At 40.7% G+C, this 19,579-nt stretch overlaps 1 protein-coding gene across 2 annotated transcripts in view; it reads right to left on the bottom strand.

The window, feature by feature from the left end:
- The window catches only part of tmem132e (transmembrane protein 132E), a 1,128,337-nt gene that overhangs the window by 272,700 nt on the left and 836,058 nt on the right, over window positions 1-19,579 (bottom strand). The gene's annotated exons all lie outside the window — the stretch shown is intronic.

The following is a 19,579-nucleotide window of genomic DNA, read 5'->3' as shown; positions in this document are numbered from 1 at the left end:
TGGTCGAGGTCGGTAAACACAAACTATTCCCTCTGGCCTTCCTCCACACCAGACAACGCCGGACCCCGAGGGAGGCGGTACACAACAGCCACAGCACCACCAGAGAGGGTATTAGGGACCCGCTGTCAGTTCCAGTTGGCATTCTTGCCCACGCTGTGCTGACGCCAGGCTGCAGGTTTGTGCACAGATAGGATTAGAACACACACACACACACATACACACACAGTCACCCCCACTGCCACCTCGGTCTGCTGGTTTCATTAAGCTTCAATTAACTGCAGTCAGATAAGTAGGCATTGATGCTGCTAAACAACTTAAAGTGCATGTTGTATACCTTAAGTCAGAGTAAAATTAAAAAAAATTATTTCCTGCACGTTCTTATCTGGTATTTGTGTCTTGATTGGACCCGCTGTTGATGGCTGTTGAAGCCATTTCCACCAGATAAGACAACAAAGAATAAATAAGTGCACCACTTTCCAAAATTATTAAAATATTTGGTCAACATTTTAAACACCATTACAATTAAAATAAAATTTTACTACCTCATAATGAAATACTGAGTTAATACTAATCATTAAAATGCCGTTGATAATACTTGTGTTTGTGTATTCATCTTCCATAATTCTGATGTCGTATTTGTAATATTACATTAAACAGTTGTCTGTCTGAATTAGTTATGAAGTTGTTCAATAACTGTTAGCAAAACAAACAACCAAATGCAAAAATCAACTGCTTTCCACACACTGCATTAAAATAATCTTTATTTTCAGCTTGATCTTTTTTCCCTTGAAAGCACCGGTCATTTAACACTTTTTCCCCCCTTTTTTTGGCTAAACAAAAGCTCCGTCATCATATCAGTCAAATCCTCTGATCCGAGTTAAAGAACTTTGAAAAGCGAATACGTTGTCAGAAATGATGTCACCAGGAATTAAAGAAGCAGGGTTTAGCCCAGAGGTTTTCTTGTCCTTCTGTTGAATTGTTGGCAAATTCGCAGCATCACAAAATGACGTGCTTCTTTCTTTGTTCGCTTCACTGATGGTAGGTTTTCTAATGATACCCCTATACTGTCATTTTGATAAAACATTGAAAATCCTACTTACAGTGCACTGAGCCCACCTGTGAATGAGCAAGAATTCCATAATTAGGATAATATTTAGGGAATAACCCTATTGTTTCTGATGATTTGCGGACGTTAATGCGGTTGCAAATTGAGTTTTACAGGCCACGCATTAGCGGAGCAGGTAAAACGGATACAAAGGGGTTATTCCCATTCTAATCCAATTCCATCATTTGCACGGTTTATTTATCTGGAAATAATTCGACCTGGATCCGTGTTTTCAGTGAAAGACGCTTTGCCACTGAAGGCTACATCTAAACCCGCGTAATTATATAGTTTGATAAATCTGTTACGCAGACTGTAGTTTTAGGAAAATGTTGCTATATTCCTGGTCCAGAGTCCTCAAATAATCACCGCTGGTATTGTATTTGTCAGTTGTTGCAGCAGTAATTGCAGTATTTAGATCGGTCGGTAAAGCTTAACGTAGCAACAGGGTCTGTGATCAGACCCACAGATTTCTCCACCTCGTCAACTGTATCAGAATCCACATCAATACTTTCGAATGATAGATTAAATTCACCCATTTCGGCATTGTCGTCGCTCCACCAGTTTCTCTCGCTCTTAGCTGACAGCGCCATTATTGACATCTGCTTAGCAACGCAGTCAGGGCACGGAGTAATACATCAAATGCAAAATGGTCAAATATTTTGCCAACGCTATATTTTATGGTTGGAAATCTCAGACAATTAACCAATCAGATTTGCATGACAAATGTAACTGGATTAGAATCAAGTATTATGAGAAGGTAACAATGAAATATGACTTCATAGACCATATTTACGAGTATTGTATTTTCTGCACTATAAGTGTTTGTTTGTTGTTGGGTTTTTTTTTTACTATTTTGATAGGTCCTTGACTTACATACCCAAAAAAAATCGCACATTTGTGAATTCGCCTTGTGAATGGTTTGTTCCAGCTTTCACCTCAGGAAATATTCATACATTGAACTCATAAACATTCATTATTTGTGTAATATTATTTGATAGCACAGTGGTACAAGCTGATATGCTTCCCTCCCAAAGTGAAGGTTACTAAAAATTGCTGGATTATGTGATTATGTCATCACATCTAATTTGCATATTGCAAGAAGCTGAATGGTATCCCGTTTTCTTGAAGGTTGTTGTTTGGCTGTTGTTTTTTTTTTTTTGTGGAATGGGAATGGAGACAATATTGCGCTAATTCTCTTAATATACATTTTTGCAAGCTTTGTAATTTTATTACATTCAATAACTACTTCCAAAACAAATGGCAAACTACTTCCAAAACAGATGGCAGTCACAAAATTGGATTTTTAGTCATTGGGAAAGGTCAAAATCTTGCTAAATATAGCAATGAAGCCCCTAAATTGTGCCAATCCAGTCTCATGCCATGGTCGCATTGGCATCACGAAAAGTGATTTTATCAATAATTTGTGATACCAACACGAAATGTAGTAGATCGTCGTGATGGTATCATGAATTTTGGGGTGATACAGCAGGTGGGGGGGGGGGGGGGGGTAGCGTTAGGGTTATGGTTAGACTGTCATGTTTAGTTAGCAACGGCCGACAGTGTGACGACAGTGTGCCTGGGCTGAACACGCTGGTATGTATTGGATTTGTTGTGGCCCAGTCCACGCAAAACAAACAGTTCGGGAGTTTTACACCCACATACCAATGTTAGAAAAAGACGTAGAGAAATAACTAACTGATATAAAGTGTGCTTACACTGCATTTTGTTTTAATTGTGGTTGAAGTGTCTGGCCCAACAACTGAAGGTGAAGTAGGTGCAGATTTTTTTTTTAAAAAAAGGAGGCAAAGTTGCACTCAAAACTACTGTTTCTCCAGACACGCCCCCTCTAGTAAATACATCACAGACACCAATAATAACGTGACTTCTATTGCACGCTCATTAAAGATGCTAAATTTAAAGTAATCCGTGTTGCAGATTATTCTATTTTTTCATTAAATTCATTATTCAGTGTCATTTACGTCACAGGACGTTAGTCGCTCGGTTGTACTCTGTATCTCGACACCTATTTGTGACAGCAGATGAACACCAAAAAGCCATTTACTACACAAAGGGTGTCTGTTATTTTTTGGACAGCTGAATCACCACGAGCGCCATTCAGTGAGCGAGAAGAGAAAGTGAAACCAAACAATCCTCTCTGCCACTAACTATGAATTCAATTTCAATGCTTGTGTCTATCTCGTGTTTTTTCAGGAGAGATTAATTAACCCCCCCCCCCCCCGCCTTTTGGTACCTTAGAGCAATTTCCTTAAGTAAATGAAGTACTAATATTCTGCACAAATGCATTCAAACACCTGACAGGCTTAGGTCTGTTGCCTGGTAACAGTGTTTTATTGTAGGATAGAAAATCAATGTGTGACTTGTAGGAAATGTTATTGTAATTCAACAACAGTGAATAAGCAGAAAGCAGGTTGGACCCGATGTGCAGCATCAAGAATTAAAGAGTTTGCTTTAATGGATGGATGCTACACCCGTTGCTGTGGATGGTCTGTAAGTTTCCCCAAGCAACCATCTGTTTCATACAAAGTCAATCCAGGGATACTGAAGGATTCTTCAAAGAGACCTCGTACCAAAGACATCCAATCTTCCCTTTAGGTCACTGGCTAGTGTTAAAGTCTCATAATGATACAGTAAGACATTAAAGTTCACCAATTTGGGTAAAAAGTGATGCAAATTATTGGCTGATCTAATAGGATTAATACATGGAATACTTTTGACCGTGTTGAATGTTTACTGTTCAAAGTAAAGGTCAATGTTGACGTCCATTCTATGGCGTATGAAATAAGTACGACACAAGGGGCAAACGATTCCTTTTTAAAACGCTATTCACTCAACCAATAATTTGCATCACTTTTTACCAACATTGGAGCAACTAATTTTTGACCCTTGTACAAACTGAAACTGACCTTTGTCACGGTTTTTGCTGTTTTTACCTCATAACTTCACAGCATTCACTCAAAGGTCATCCAAACTATACTTTTTGGAATCTTTATGATCAGACGCAAAATGTGGTATACTTTTCAATATGATTAGGGCATTTGTAAATTTTGACCCCTGTGTAATTCTTCATTAACCCCTACTTGGCTGCCTATTGGAAAATCAAGTGGGTAGTCTGCTTTTACAAAAGACTAATGTCTAAGGAGTATTTGTGCCAAATTTGGTGCTTGTATCATCATTTGAAAGATTTCTCTGTAAATATTCTATTATCAGCTGCACTAAAGCACTAGGACTCCATAGACTGAGATCTTTGTTTTCCTCCTAAGATACTGGAATCACCAACTACCATTTTCCAATGACCTCATGAGACTATGGGTTTGTCCCAGGCATCTCTCAACCTTAAGGTGTTGTCACACTGTGACAGATTGCGTAAAATGATTGATAACAGATTAAAATAATTTGTCTGGTGGCAAATATAACTTTATCTGCCGGTCTCCAGTGGATCTGAGGCTCTGATGGATGGATGACATCACATTTCCACTGGAAACATAAAGAGCCGCATTCTGTAGAAGGATTTTCCTGGTTTTAAGACATATATGCACGCTGGGGGGGGGAGCCGGATTTGATCAGGATTGCTGAGGTCTGAATGCAAATGTGGATAGAATCCGGCTCACTCAGGGATCATGATGGCATACTTCTCACTGTGTTCGTGTGCTGATAGCATCTTCTCCACTGTGTCAGCGTTCAGTGTGGCTGCAGAGGTGAGGACAGCAAACAAACTTCTTTCTCTGCAGCGCCTTCCCGGCAATAGAATCCGCCAGGTGTGCTTTAACATCCAAGGATGTCAGGATCCTGTTGTCACAAGCCCACCACTCGATTCTCTAGACCATTTCTGATGGCCACGTCTGGGTCCAGATTTCCTTTCTTCCAGTGATGGAACTGAAACACATCAACTGAAGCATTTCATCACTAAGTAGCTGATGTCACAATAGGGGAAAACCCACCCTCACTGGTTCATGTTTTTGGTTCATGTTTTTGGCATAAGGAGAAAAACAAATGTGAAGTCCCAAGCAATAAAAACCTAATGTAAGTCTTACAAACATCTTCAAAACCACAAAATAATATGCTTCATGAGTTACTAGGCTCAAAGCACCCAGCTTTAAAATGAGTACCAGCCTTAGCTGGGAAGTACCCTGCAATGGACCTGCATCGTGTACAACGGGGAGTTGCAAACTCTCGTCTGCCTCACACCATTTAAGCTGGACATAAGCACCAGCAGATGGACCTCAGAGCCTATAAGGACTTACTTTACTTTCAAGTTATTGGGATCAGTTTTGGAATAACATAACTGTGTCAACTCCAAGAGATGTGGAAATCCAGGTTTGGAAATTAGGTATTTGCACTGCAAGAGATATAGATCTATGCTCAGATCACCTGATGAAGGGATGAATTTGGACAAAAGCCTGCAAACTGCCAGCATAATTTTCAAGCGATCGAGGAAAATATTAGGAAAATATCGGTTCAGGACTGTTGACTCAAGGAACATGTTTGTCACTGAATACTTGCATCACTGGCATATTCATAAAACACACATTTTAGACCAGAGCAAGGGTGGAATATCAACTGGGTGTTTATCTGAGGTTCACTGCGATAATACGGACCACTGAAGCACAATACGGACTGAAATGATAAGTGACATTAAGCGTCTCCTGCATTTTTATTGAAGCTTGAAGCAGCTGGTTGAGGGGCCCTGTGTCAGGAATCTTGTTTTCATACACATTAATTCAGTGAATAGTGCGCATACATGGTTCATAATCTCGAGTAAAATTAGGTTTAATTAAATTAACACAAACACGCTGACACGCTGCAAACAAGGTGTCGGGTAGAATGACAGCAGGGCTGCTTGCTTTCTGTGCAAAACAAAACAAAGCTGCTAAAATGTCCCATATTTATTGCAGGAACAACATGCAGCGAGAGAGAGAGAGAGAAAGAGAGTGGAGGAGGAGGCCTCAAGGGGGGCCCACAGGCACCCCCCCGTGCATGTTGTTGTGTTTGGACCCTCGAAATGAACGTTCAATAAAAACTCAGTTTAACTCATATAAGACACTTTTACGGAAGTGTAATGGTCCAACTTGCGTATATCAGAGGTAAAGGTCTCCAAAAATGAACATGAGCTTTCAGCCAAAAAAATAACTGAAGCTAAAATTCCTGACATTTGGTTCAGATATGGAAAATGGACCACACATTTGCTGAGTGACACTCGATGTAAAGTGTAAATACTGGAAATAACGAAGGCAACATAAAGGTCAGAGTTGTTAAATTAATGGTTCAGGCTAAATAATACAGGTTCAAACAATCTCTCAATTTGACTGTCAAGAAACACATTCAAATGGAACTGATGGACCGTTTGAGAACAAGAGTGGTTCAACTGCATTTCAGACACCAGCCAGCCAGTTCTGTACTTCTGAGAGCTCTCTAGTAGGTTCAAATGAAGGTTAGAAAAGCTGCCAATAGGTGGCATATGGTGTCCACTTGAGACAACCTACCTTCCACCTCCACTTCTGCCTGCTTCAGCTCTTCTATTACAGCTCGTTGAATGTTCAAGATAACTGACTGTCCATAATATCAACCCACAAAAAGTACACCTGATGCATTCACACATTAGTGGTATATAGCATAGATGTAGATAGATATGTTTATTTAAAATGGGACAGTGCATATTAATGGACATAGCTGCATGTAAATATGGCAGATTATTACAAAATGCTAATTTCCATCCATAGTCTCAGTAACATAAAAACAGACTAAGACCACATAACATACCAAAGTAAATTAATCATGACAGAAAAACAATTAAAACAAAATACACATACAGATATTTACAATTCAAAGTAACAATAATTGACAGACAATAAGTAGCCAACAGTAGCAGACGGTAAACTAGATGTTCTGCTGTTTTCAAGAACAGAACAATGGAAAATTCTGCCACAACTCGCTGTGTTTGTAACTCCAACCCTGAACAAGAACAAGAATGGTTCAACCACAATTCACACACCAGTTGGCCAACTATGTACCTCTGACCGCTATCTAGTGGGTTCAAATGAAGGTTAAAAAAGCTGACAATAGGTAGCGTATGGTGTCCACTTCCACTTCTGCCTGCTTCAACCTTAAAACTAGATGTTCCGCTGTTTTCACGAAGAGAACAGTGGACAATTCTGCCACAGCTAGCCGTGGGCGCAGTATCAATGCACTACAAGAGCACATAACATTGAAGGTTAAACAATTTCAGCATATTTTGTTGTCACAACGACAAGGACAAAGTGTATGAGGGACTTCGCCAGTACAGTACTGCTGTGTACTAGGGTCAAGAATGTTAGTTGTAAAATACCTTTTGGAAGGATGTTAGCATCTTTCCCTTCCTACATGCCATGAGAGAGATGTAGTGCTACATGGGAAAATGTTCCAGTAAGAAGTCAGTGATTTCCTTCCTCTTTCATTAGAGAAATTATCTCATAAGAAGGTTATCAATACTATATAGACCCCGAGGCTCATTGCTGCCGGTGCTTATCTCCAGATTCCACAGAAGAGGCCAATTAGAAAATGGTTGTTTGTTTTGGCATCTAAACTCATGTACTTTCTATCAGACATGAAGCAGATGCAAAATTATTAAATTATGACCTCCTCCTCCTCCCTATGAGCTTCTGCCAATTTGCTTGTAATCTTGAGTCTAGCCATGGGTGTATGCAACAGAACAACTTTACACACTGGCCCCTCTTGACATGAACGTTAGTTGTTGTGCTAAAAATCTTTGGCAGGACTTATTTTTAAAGTGGTTTCTTTCAGTGAATCCCTCAGTCTGTGTCACAAAGGTTACAACAAGATCACAGTAAAACTCAGGCCAGATGATTTGGAGTATTTGGAGATGATCTGGTTATCCAGAAGGCTTGTGCCACATTCAGAACATGGCATGATGGATGGATGGACAGACAAGTTGACAGCTGACAGAACATTAGGCCTCAGGTTGAAGGGGTAGGAAAATTTGGAAGGTAAAAATGCTACAAAAATAATGAAGAGCCTCTATATATGCAAATTATGGTGTAGTCTGCTGAAATTAAAGTCTGAACAAGAAGATCTTGCATGAGTTCCTTCATCTTGAAAACACAATTGCTTCCTTTCTGTAATTGACAGTAAGTTGTTCAGCCACTCTATGAAATGAGCTGTCCACGCTGTCCACTCCAATCCACTGAAAGGTTCCTTGCTCATGTTGGACAAAAGAAAGTCACTGTAAATACCACACAGTGTTTCACTGCAAAGTACAAATACTGCACAGAAAATAGATTTAAAAAAAGTTCAATTTCAAAAGAAGGCAGGAAGCATTCCGAAGATCACCATATCTGTGGACCAACTCTTACTGGTACATCAAACGGTCGCTATGACTGCTCACCGTCATGACTCCAGGTCAGGTCTTGCATCACGTGCTGGTGCCACCACATTCAACACACCAGGGAACAACCTCTGGTCATGTATGGAAACCACTCAGACAGATAACGTCTCTACACTGAGGCACCTGTGTTTTAGATCACTCCTAGTGAATGTACAAAATGAAAGGAAAGGGTGAAATGGTAGCGTGAAGGGAGGGTATTGGGACTGGGTCTGAGCCAGGACCCTAATGACATGAACATTCTTTTTCCTGCAAAAATATCATCATCGCCAAACATCGCCTATCTATCTCTATATATCTATCTCTATCTATCTATCTATATATCTATCTATCTATCTATCTATCTATCTATCTATCTATCTATCTATCTATCTATCTACCTACCTACCTACCTACCTACCTACCTACCTACCTACCTACCTACCTACCTACCTACCTACCTCAGAGGCCAAGGACCCAGGACCGCTGAGATAAGTGAATGTCTCTACAAGTGCAGCACCTTCACCACATACACATACACGTCTGATGGGAGAACACAGGAAGTCATTGAAAGCCTGGATCTTGCATTGAGCATTGATCCATGGCATTTGCCATCCATGACTACCAGGCATCTTATATCAGGTAGTAATGGCAAGTCATCCTTCCCCATGGGCATGTACCCATGGGGAAGGATCACAGTCAGTTTGTTACAACAGATGCATGGGTGCAAAAACATCTTGTACACTCCAACTTCATCATGTGGTAATGTTAAGAGAGAAGGAGGGAGAGAGAGAGTGTATGAGTGAGTATATATATATATATATATATATATATATATATATATATTATGAACACAACTTATTTATTATTACTGTACATTGCAAAGTTTGAGAAAGTCTTAAAGTTACATAGCTTTCCACTGTACGTGTGTGTGTGTATACTATACATTAATTATCGTCATCCTTAACCAGTGGTTCTGAAGGCAGAATCACAGCAATTAAAGGAATGTTGTGTTTTCAAACCAGGGTCTTGTTAACACTGCCAAACAGTTCACATACTGACTTAATTATTTTTTATTGTTAACAGGATTGTCCAGAAAGTTCAAAAATGTTCATTACGAAGCTGATGAAGAGAAAGAACCCATTAGGTTTTGTGTTTTTCTTTGACTCTGTAGTATTTCTAGTTTTCTAGTTATTTCTTTCAAAGTGTTAATTAATTAGAAGTCAGAAAATTGCATAGGTGGTAAACAAATGCATGATTTAACGTTAAACATTACAAGATGTCTTGATGCCATAAAAACGACTGTCGGTCATTTGTAACAGTATTTAGAGACACACAGTGATTGACACATTTGAGGAAATATCAGCGCTGTGCTTAAAATAATTCTGTTGATGGACACGCGCAGCATTGTCCACTGTGGAAGTCAAACTCTTGGCATATTCCATCCTCCAACTTAGAAGACTGTTTGTGGTCAAGCACATTGGCAAACTATAATGTTCGAGAAAGTAACTTCTCACCACGTCAACAATGATGCTTCTGAACCAAGGCGTTCTGATGGACATCAGATGGCTGGTCAACCAGAGGAATGATCTGTGCCTTTGTCTTGCAGAACACTGAGGAACGAAGACACAATCTTGGTCTTCTTTTGTGAGGGTGAAGGCACGTTTCCATTCCATGGATTGGTATTTGTGTCCGATTCAAAGTGATGTATTCAGTTTGTCAAATGGTCAATTAAAATGAGCTAGATTTGTTTTAGCAGCTCCAGGTTCTGACTTGATGTGTCAAACCTTGTGCAGATCGCTCACAGTGAGGTTGCCTTCCAGATCTTATGCCATCTTTCTCTCTACCGATCTTAAATTCAGCTACCCATTTTTGCACTGGTTACAATACAAAACTGAAGTGTAATCAATTGCAGCGCTGTCAGTGATAAGGTAAAAACTGTTCAATTTTAGAATGTGGTGCATGCTGATGCACGTGGAGGGAGTGTATCAGTTGATGCTTTTCTGGTAAGATTAAAGTGTGTAATTATTGTCAGTAAGGTAATTTTATCACAATGTGTTGGAAGACATATTAAATATGTAACATCAGTAGTTCATGTTTCTGATTTAAACCATGTTAAATATCCGGACCCTCCTTGGTAACCGAATCCCCCCATCCCCCTCCACCCAGTATCCACCTCACATCCGCCATGAGCTTTGAAAAAGAAAAATACAGTACAGACTGGAATTATCAAAATTGAGTATTTTTCCACTATTTGTTACTTTGATTTAATTTGGTAGTCAACATGTAGACCTGGGTTCAATTCTCTGTAATGTTACCTATCAATGTCCTTGAACAAGACACCTCATCTACATTGTCCCAGTCCACAAGCTACAAATCAGTAGCAGCATTTTCTGAGAAGTAGCTGTGTTGGATTGGTTTCCCATCCAGGGGGAGTCATAGACTCTAAACAGCTGCAAGCTACAGAATCCAGGATTAGCAACGGTACTAAGGACTACCGATCCTGTACAGGACTTACTTCTTGTATCATCTGCTTTTGCACATCCCTTTGCAAAGAATCTGTGTGCCTCGTGGACCCAACGTCAGGTCTTCAAACTACTGCATTCTTTAAACAGTAGAAATAGACAGTGCTGGGTTTTAGGTCAGGATTTTGCTGGTCTATGGCACATACACTTTCTGGTGTCAGATGATGTGAATGCACCAGTTTTGTCACACCTTAGTTTTAGACCACAACACATGTACATGAGGGGAATTGGACTTGTGATTTAGAGGGTATGGACGCTGGACATAAAAATACTTACTGTATTGGGCGGCTACTAGTAATAACAGTTGCATTGCGGAGGAAAGATAATGCCCGAATTTCTGTTTGCAGCCCAACAACAAGAATCATAAGTCCAATGAACGCCATTTACAGATTGTGATTTTGGTAAAACTGCATGTCTCGGCAATGACTATGGTCAACCTGATGTCCAGAACTACAAAATATGTTCTTTCTTCACATTGTAAAATAATTTTCTGTTTATAACTGGAGTGTGGAAAAACCCCCCAAAGAAAAACAGTGTTCTCTGTCTCATTTGGCCCTTCTGCTCAGAGATGCTTTCTAGTGCAAGAATAAGAAAGAAAGGTTTTTTTAAGACAACATTTCCCACAGTGGGAAAAAAACAACAACAACCCAACAACCACAGCACTACTTAAAACTGCAGAGAATTGTAATTCTTGCATATGTTTCCCTTCCACATCCCAAAACCACTTTGATGAGCTGGAGCAGGTTGCCGAATGACTGAGCTGGTTTATTCAGCATCAACAAAATCTAAGAAATTACTGAAGGATGCATGTTCCTCTGAGACTGGAAAAAGCAAAGAAAGGGGACTGGATGTGAGAGTTTGTGAGCACACAAACTGGCGAGGCTGCAAAACTAAGCAGCCATTAAAGCGCATGGCAGGGCACAGCAAATGACCATAACAAATCTGTCCTAGTTTGCTGGGAGGCATCAATTTTGAGGAGTATGCACAAAATTCTGCTAATTTAAATCAGCCCAACACATGCAACCTGCAGCAGTGGGAATCCCTACTCCTCCCCTGAGAAGAACAAAGAAAAGATGAAAGGAAAAGGTTCCGAGAGTCAGCAGTGCTGGATGCATTCTGGGAAACTATCAAACTGCAATGCTGATAACATGATTGACCATCTATACAAGAAATTTGAGGTTGTTAAATGCCAACTTGCCATTATTAGGAAGATACAACAGCAATAATCAGGGGCCAACAACACCACCATGTGGAACTCCCTTTGAACTCACTCAAGAATCAGCATAGCATACATAATATTGAGACCAGAAACCAGGCACTTACAGTGACAATACCTCTGCCAAGACCAAACAATCCTGGAATTTTACACTGGGATCAACAACATAGCAACATTAACATTCCCTGAATACAACACTTTGGAATTATGGAGCTCAGTCAGTTGTGGCTCCACTGGTACAAATGTTTACATGAGTTTCGAGTTGTCACTCCAAGTGCCTGGTTTCTTGTTTTAGACATCACCAACAAAGAAAGATGTAGTGTAAGAAGACAGAATAATGGTTTAGTGTTTTTTTTTTCCCATTGTTCATCTACTGAATGATTTAGACAAGGCTACAATGATTATATACTTCACAGCTAATCTGTTCAGATTGATACAGAAATTTACTTATTATCTGGTATGTGGTATATATGGGTGTCCAGTTCAACAGGCTCAGTCCCATCTACCCACATCCACTTCCAGATTCCATTCAGTTAACACTTTTAATAGGCTCTTGATCATTCCACCAAGTTTAGCCTTACATAGACCTTAACTAATGCAGTAAGAGACATCCAGCCGTCCATGCATTTTCTACACTGGGGGGTCATAGGGTGTGAGGCGGGTACACCCTGGACAGGACGCCAGTCTGTCACAGGACAGTAACACACAAATAACCCCAATGCACAAAACTAAAGGATCATTGTATCTTATAGATCAAAACGGACGTATTATGAAGGAAACTGCATGTTTGGTATTTTGTGTATGATGCATTTGCTCCAAATGTTTTTTTAATCCCCTCCAGCAGTTAAAGTGTGGCATGCCAGCGAGCTGAAATACAAATACAAAGACAGAGACAGAAGGAGAAGAAGGGCAGTAAACAGGAGATTAATTCGGCCAGAATGGTGACAGCGAAGAAAACTTCTGAAGAGAAACTATACAAGCTTATCTGCAACATGCCAGACAAATAAATAAATAAATAAATAAACACTAAAACAGCTGCTATGACTTTGCCAATGAGTCAACAAGTGTCAAGCAAGGTTAATTCAGCCCTAATCTGCCCTCTGGAGGACTTCTTCTTCTTCTTCTTTCTAGTTAGTGTCACGCTGAATGCATAACTGAACTCCAAAATGCAGATAGGAGCATCCTGAAATACTTCGAACGTCACAAAGACAAAATTTTATGAACAGAAAAGGAACTCAAACCAGTCTACAAACCAAAGACCAACACGGAGGCCATGAGGACATGAGAGCTGAGGAGAAGAGGAACCAGGGCACACGAGACCAGCAAAGTAGCATCATAATCCAGCAGGGGGTGAGTGAAAAACTTAGGTACCATGAGGCAAATGAAGCTCAGTGAAAAAGCAGCTGCAATGTGAAATGAGGTGCAACAGTGCAAGAGACAAAATGAGGTGGAAAGGTCAAGACTACAGCCAGACACACAGGGAGAAACTCCAAGACAGCAAATGTGAAATCCAAAGGACAAAAGTGGCAAAAACTCCAAACCTGAAGACAGACACGAGGATATACCGTGAATAGACACAGAAAAGTGCACCAAAAAAAAACAACAAAATATCAGATAATAAAAACTAAGACGAGGAAAAAGAACGGGTCGTGACAGAGGTCACCACAGCAGATCATCAGAAGGTGGATTGGGCTCTTTTGGACCTACCTAAATTCACCTTTCCATGTTAAAAAAATTAGGTGAGTATGACCATGTGTGGTATTGTCAGAGAGCACCACAGCGGTCCTGATATTTAGCCAGTGTTGGCGGTCAGGAACACAGAGACGTGGCCTATCTGCACACTACAGGTAAAGTCAGCTGGGAAACATTATATTGTTGAGTGTGGGGTCCAGCAGCGAGTTGGCCACCATAAGGGTGCATTTCAGAACCATGAGTTAGATTTTGTATAATTACTGCAGCCATTGAAAATCTGCTTTGAAATGAGCTAGAATGGATCCAAGATCCTCTCTGCCAACCGGGAGCCTGTATTTCTGGGACAAAACATAAACTGATGCCAAGGTCCAAACAGCAGACCAAACATACGGTGGGGTTTCTACTTTTGTGTCACTGAAACAAGAACAGCCACTCTAGTTCTCAGCCAGACTGACACGCCGCCACCCCCCACTAAACAGTCCCCATTTTAATAAAGTCATCTATCAAAGCATGTTTTCTGCACCAGCTCCAGATGACTCGTTTCATATGGATTGTTTTGGGCAGATTTGTTTTCACAAATAGCCATTTTCCCATCAATGATACAGAATTATTGGAATGAGATGAACACTCACTAAAATGACCAAAAGCCGACCTTATAATGTTAAGAAGAAAATAAATAAAAATATAGGGTTAAGACATCTTAAATTTCTTTGGACAGTGCACGAGTGTTTTTGACCAAATATGTGGCATGAAACACCTCTTTTGAATGTACTGTTTGGCCTTCTTAGGGGCACAACATGGATTCAGTCAGAAAGACCAACTTAGCATGACCAGACAGTCCCCTGAGGACTGTTTGCACAAAATTTTAGGAAGGTGTTTTGGAGGCAGGTAGGGGGTCCAGCTGGTTTGGTTTGGTCTTATAGACGTCTTGCATCAACGTACACAGTCTTCCCACTCTATAATTCAATTATGTTTTTTCCTTTGTTGCAAATTTAACCTCTGTGTAGCGTATGTGTTTCTCTCCTCCGTCACTCCCCTTGGGATGTGAACCTGTGCTCTCCAGCATGGGAGGCAGGCGCTTTAACCAGAAAGCTAAAATCTGTGGGCTCTGTCGTCTCTGTCCAGAGCGTCTCTTGGCGGTGGGGAGTGAGGCTTACTGACTACCCCATGCACAGTAACTCCTGCTGGCCTCCACCACACAAGCAATGCACTATATTTGGTTGAATGAATGAATGAATGAATGACTGATCGCTGCCAGTGTACTTTCTCATGGAATTCTCGACCTTACATGTTGGTCTTGGAGATGACATGCACCCTAATTTCATGCTACATAATTAAGTTGAATTTAAACTCATTTGACACCACGTTTTGCTGAAATCACTTCAATAGTTTTTGAGTAATCATACTACTGTCCAGCGAACAGACAAAAACATAACGTCACCGCAAGAACTAAAAATCTGAGCATATGGGGCCTGATCCACATTGACTGGTTGAAGGCACAAAAAAATCTTAGGGACAAAAATTTAAATCAGTCATGATGAAATAGATGAGAACACTGTCAAAATTAACCCATTGCTCAAGAAGAAGTAAGTCTGGTCTAGGCCCTGAGGCCCGTTGGTGCCAGTGCTTATGCTGATGAGAGTCTGTGACTCACATTAGATGGGACACTGGTCTGAAACAGGTTACTTCCCCAGCTGAGGCCAGTACCCATTTACAGCTGGGTGGACTGAGACAATTTCAGTTAAGTGTCTTGTCCAAGGACACAGGCATGTCCGAAGGGTGACTGAGAAGTTTTGAGCCTGACCCAGAAAAAGTAGAATGTATTTCAACATTTCTTGAGAATGTGTGAGGTTTTGAATCATTGGGGGCAATGTTAAGGGTCCTTCACACATAGTATGAATAAGTACAAATCAGGGCGAATCACGGCGGAACAGCTTGTATGAGCAAACCACAAAACATCGAGCCGACAAGCAGGTCTAATTGAAACCGCTGCGACGGTTTCGTGCACGCGACAATGTCGTGCACAAGCGTGCATGAAACCATCGCAACAGGAACACACTGCGAGTAGCTGGAGTATGTGTAACTGTGAAACTGCTGTGAAAAATATATGCCACCCATGGAATTCAAACCTGCAATGTACAAAAGGTCTGGTTTCCAGGCAGAAACTTTACCACTGCGCTACCATCACTGTCCTATAAAAGGTGCGAAAAATGCCTGAAATCAACAAGGACATAAATGTATTTTTTTTAAAAAGAGATAAAAGCGCTGTGACAACTGACCAAAGTGTGTTTGTTACGGCATATTTCTGCTAATATGTGACTGAAAGTGGCGCATTTGTCGCACTGTTGGCTTGTCATATAGTTCTGCGGCACGCCACTCACAGGACATGCGTGTCCTGTCAGACAAACGTAACATTCAGATCGCCCTTTTCATGTATTTCCATGTGAGGACAGCAAGCACACACACACACGCACACACACACACACACACACACACACACACCACACACACACACACACACACACACACACACACACACACACGTGTGTCCGTCAAACGTCAAAACATGGTACATGTTCCAGATGTGTCTCAACAGCTCTGGGCAGCCAGTCACACCCCCGTCCATTCAGCGCACTGACCAAGGTATCAACAGGTGTACGAGGCGTTGGAGGCAACTACGATTTTACATGTACTGCATGCAATTCCTGCTTCATGTGCAATTCGACCACATTCGTACTATGTGTGAAGGGACCCTGAGAAATGTTGATTTATCAGCCTCAAAACTTCCCAATCAGCCCTTGTAGTATGAGCATGATTCAAACTAAGATCTACATATTGGCAGACTAGCTCCTTATCCACCGGGCTACCTGTTTTTGAAACGTAAAATTTTCTTCCACATCACTAAAATATAAAATAATGAATAAAAAAATGAGGAAATCCCTTAACAGGCTTCTCTGTTGGAAGGCCAAATGGAAAAACAGGCACTGAGTGGACCTTCACCAAGAGCCAGATGTCCACTGATATAATATGAATAAAAAACAAAACAAAACAAACAAACTGTGGCTGTGTAAGTGTCTTTCTGTACAATCAGTCAAGCAGCACAAACACACTTCAATTTCCATCAACCTTTGTGCTTTAGTTTTTGACTAAGTGGCACAAACAGTAATCTCACATCACAAATAAAACCCTGATAATTAACTTCTGGATCTGGATAATTACCCATATTTAATGGGTTCTTTCTCTTACAACAACCAATTCCAACAGGTTTGATAAAAATTGGCTCATTTACTTGAAATAATTCCGTATACATGCAAACTGAAACACAGCTTCCATGATTAAGCATATAATGGCACACGTGTGGTTCCGTACATTATGTTAAACACTTTCTGTCAGTGAAGCAAATTAGGGGCCGTGTTTAAAATGGAAACAGTGCGAGTTAAAACACGTGACCTGCCCTATCCCACTGCACATAACATACAATCCTGGAGGGATGTCGTCTTTAATTAATGTACATTAACGTGTATGTGGTTTACACCGTATCGCCCGTTTATCACTGACCATTCCTCCCACCGCGGTGCATGACCATACGAGACGCTGCCAAGGTGTCAGCCTGAAATAACATGGCTCCGTTGTTCCAATATGCCGTTACAAACACGGCCCGATGACTGACGTCTGTTTGTGTGTCACTGCTCGCTCTCAGCACTGCCGCGGCTTCCAACCATCAATACGCAGCTGTGACTACATATGGAATCACAAATGGTCCACGCTGACAGCTTGGAGACTCAAAAATAACGTGCAGTGCAAATGACACGTCCTCAGCCTACTGGGAGCCAGTTTTTAAGGACACGTCTATAATGTGTGAGTGAAGACTTTATGCGTCTCAGCGTAGATATGTTGGTGGAAATCAATGGACAGGTGCAACGAAGGATTATCTTTACTGTCAATTGATATGTCACTTATGTTCTCGATTAATAAATTTGTTGTTTGTTCCATGAAACATCAGAAAATGGTCAAAAATGTTCATTGGTGCTTCCAAAAGACAAACAGACCATCAAAAGAAACCAGGAAATATTCACATTTCAGAAGCTGAAGTTAGGAAATTGGGACTTTTTGGTGATTCATGATTAAGTGATTATGAAAATAGCTACTGATTAATTTAGTAGTCAATTAATATTGATCTATTCCAGATGTTTTCTACCAAGCAAATCATTCAAACAGCAATACTGTCAAGAACAGAAGGAAACTTGGAGGCAGTCCACTCTTTAGTAACTGAATTAAGACCACCCCTCTACAAAAAGATACTTTTGTTCTCCTTCATCAAAAATGTATCCATACATCACTTTAATTATATCCCATTTAAAAAAATATCAAAAATAAAGCACACAGGTTCAAACCCACCCCTGCTCATTCTCTATGTAATATGGAGTTGTGTCAAGAAGGATATTTTAAAAATTTTTTATTTCATTTATATAGTGCCAAACCACAACAAAGTTGCCTCAAGGTGCTTGACACAAGTAAGGTCTAACCTTACCAACCCTCAGAGCAAGAACACAGGTGACAGTGGTAAAGAAAAGCTCCCTCTGATGATTTGAGGAAGAAACCTCAAGCAGACCAGACTCAAAGGGGTGACCCTCTGCTTTGGTCATGCTACCGACGCAATTTACAAAATGAATATACAGGAAATTTTGCCGGTGCACAGGACGGGAGGGTTGCAGAAGTAGACACCACACCCATCTCTGGATGGAGCCGCACCTCAGAGAGAAAAAACAGAATCAAGCATTGGAAAGACAACAAATACAGTATAATTTGTCAGCATTAAGCAACAAGAAAAACAGAAGAAATACTAAGGTGATCGATGGCCACTAGCCCTAAGCTTCACTAAAAGACCCAGAATTTAGATAAAGTTGAGACCACGGCATGCTCCGTTTACTAATAAAATGAATTTAAAAGAGTAAAAAGCATAGTGACATACTATACCAGTATGCTAGCCATACGAAAGGGAAAATAAGTGCGTTTTAAGTCTGGACTTGAAAGTCTCTACAGAATCTGTTTTATTCATGCAGGGAGATCACTCCACAGAACAGGGACATTATAAGAGAAAGCTCTGTGACCCGCAGACTTTTTATTCACCCTAGGGACACAAAGTAGTCCTGCACCCTGAGAATGCAAAGCCCAGGCAGGTACGCAGGGTTTAATTAGGTCAGCTAAGTAGGGAGGGGTAGTCCGTGAATAATTTTATAGGTTTGTAACAGAACCTTAAAATCTGATCTAACAGGGACAGGAATCCAGTGAAGAGATGCCAAAATGGGTGTAATGTGGTCAAACTTTCTGTGTCAAAAGTCTGGCAGCAGCATGTTGAACCAATTGAAGATCCCTAATGGTGGACTGCAGTAAACCAGAAAATAGAACATTGCAGTAGTCCAATCGAGAAGAAACAAATGCATGAATCAGGGTCTCAGCATCAGCCAAAGACAGGATCGGATGAATCTTCACTATATTTCACAGGTGGAAGAAAGCAGTCCACGTAATATTTCTAATGTGGAGGTCAAAGGACAACACAGGATAAAAATGACCCCAAGGTTCCTCACTTTGTCAGTGTGATGTATGACACACAAGCCTAGGCTAAGCGTTAACTGGTCAAATTGATGCCGATGTCTCACTGAACC

The sequence above is a fragment of the Thalassophryne amazonica genome, chromosome 9, assembly GCF_902500255.1.
Source record: "Thalassophryne amazonica chromosome 9, fThaAma1.1, whole genome shotgun sequence".
In the NCBI taxonomy this organism is placed as follows: Eukaryota; Metazoa; Chordata; class Actinopteri; order Batrachoidiformes; family Batrachoididae; genus Thalassophryne; species Thalassophryne amazonica.
Note: the sequence above shows the minus strand (reverse complement) of the source record. Positions and strands in the feature narration are given on the sequence as shown.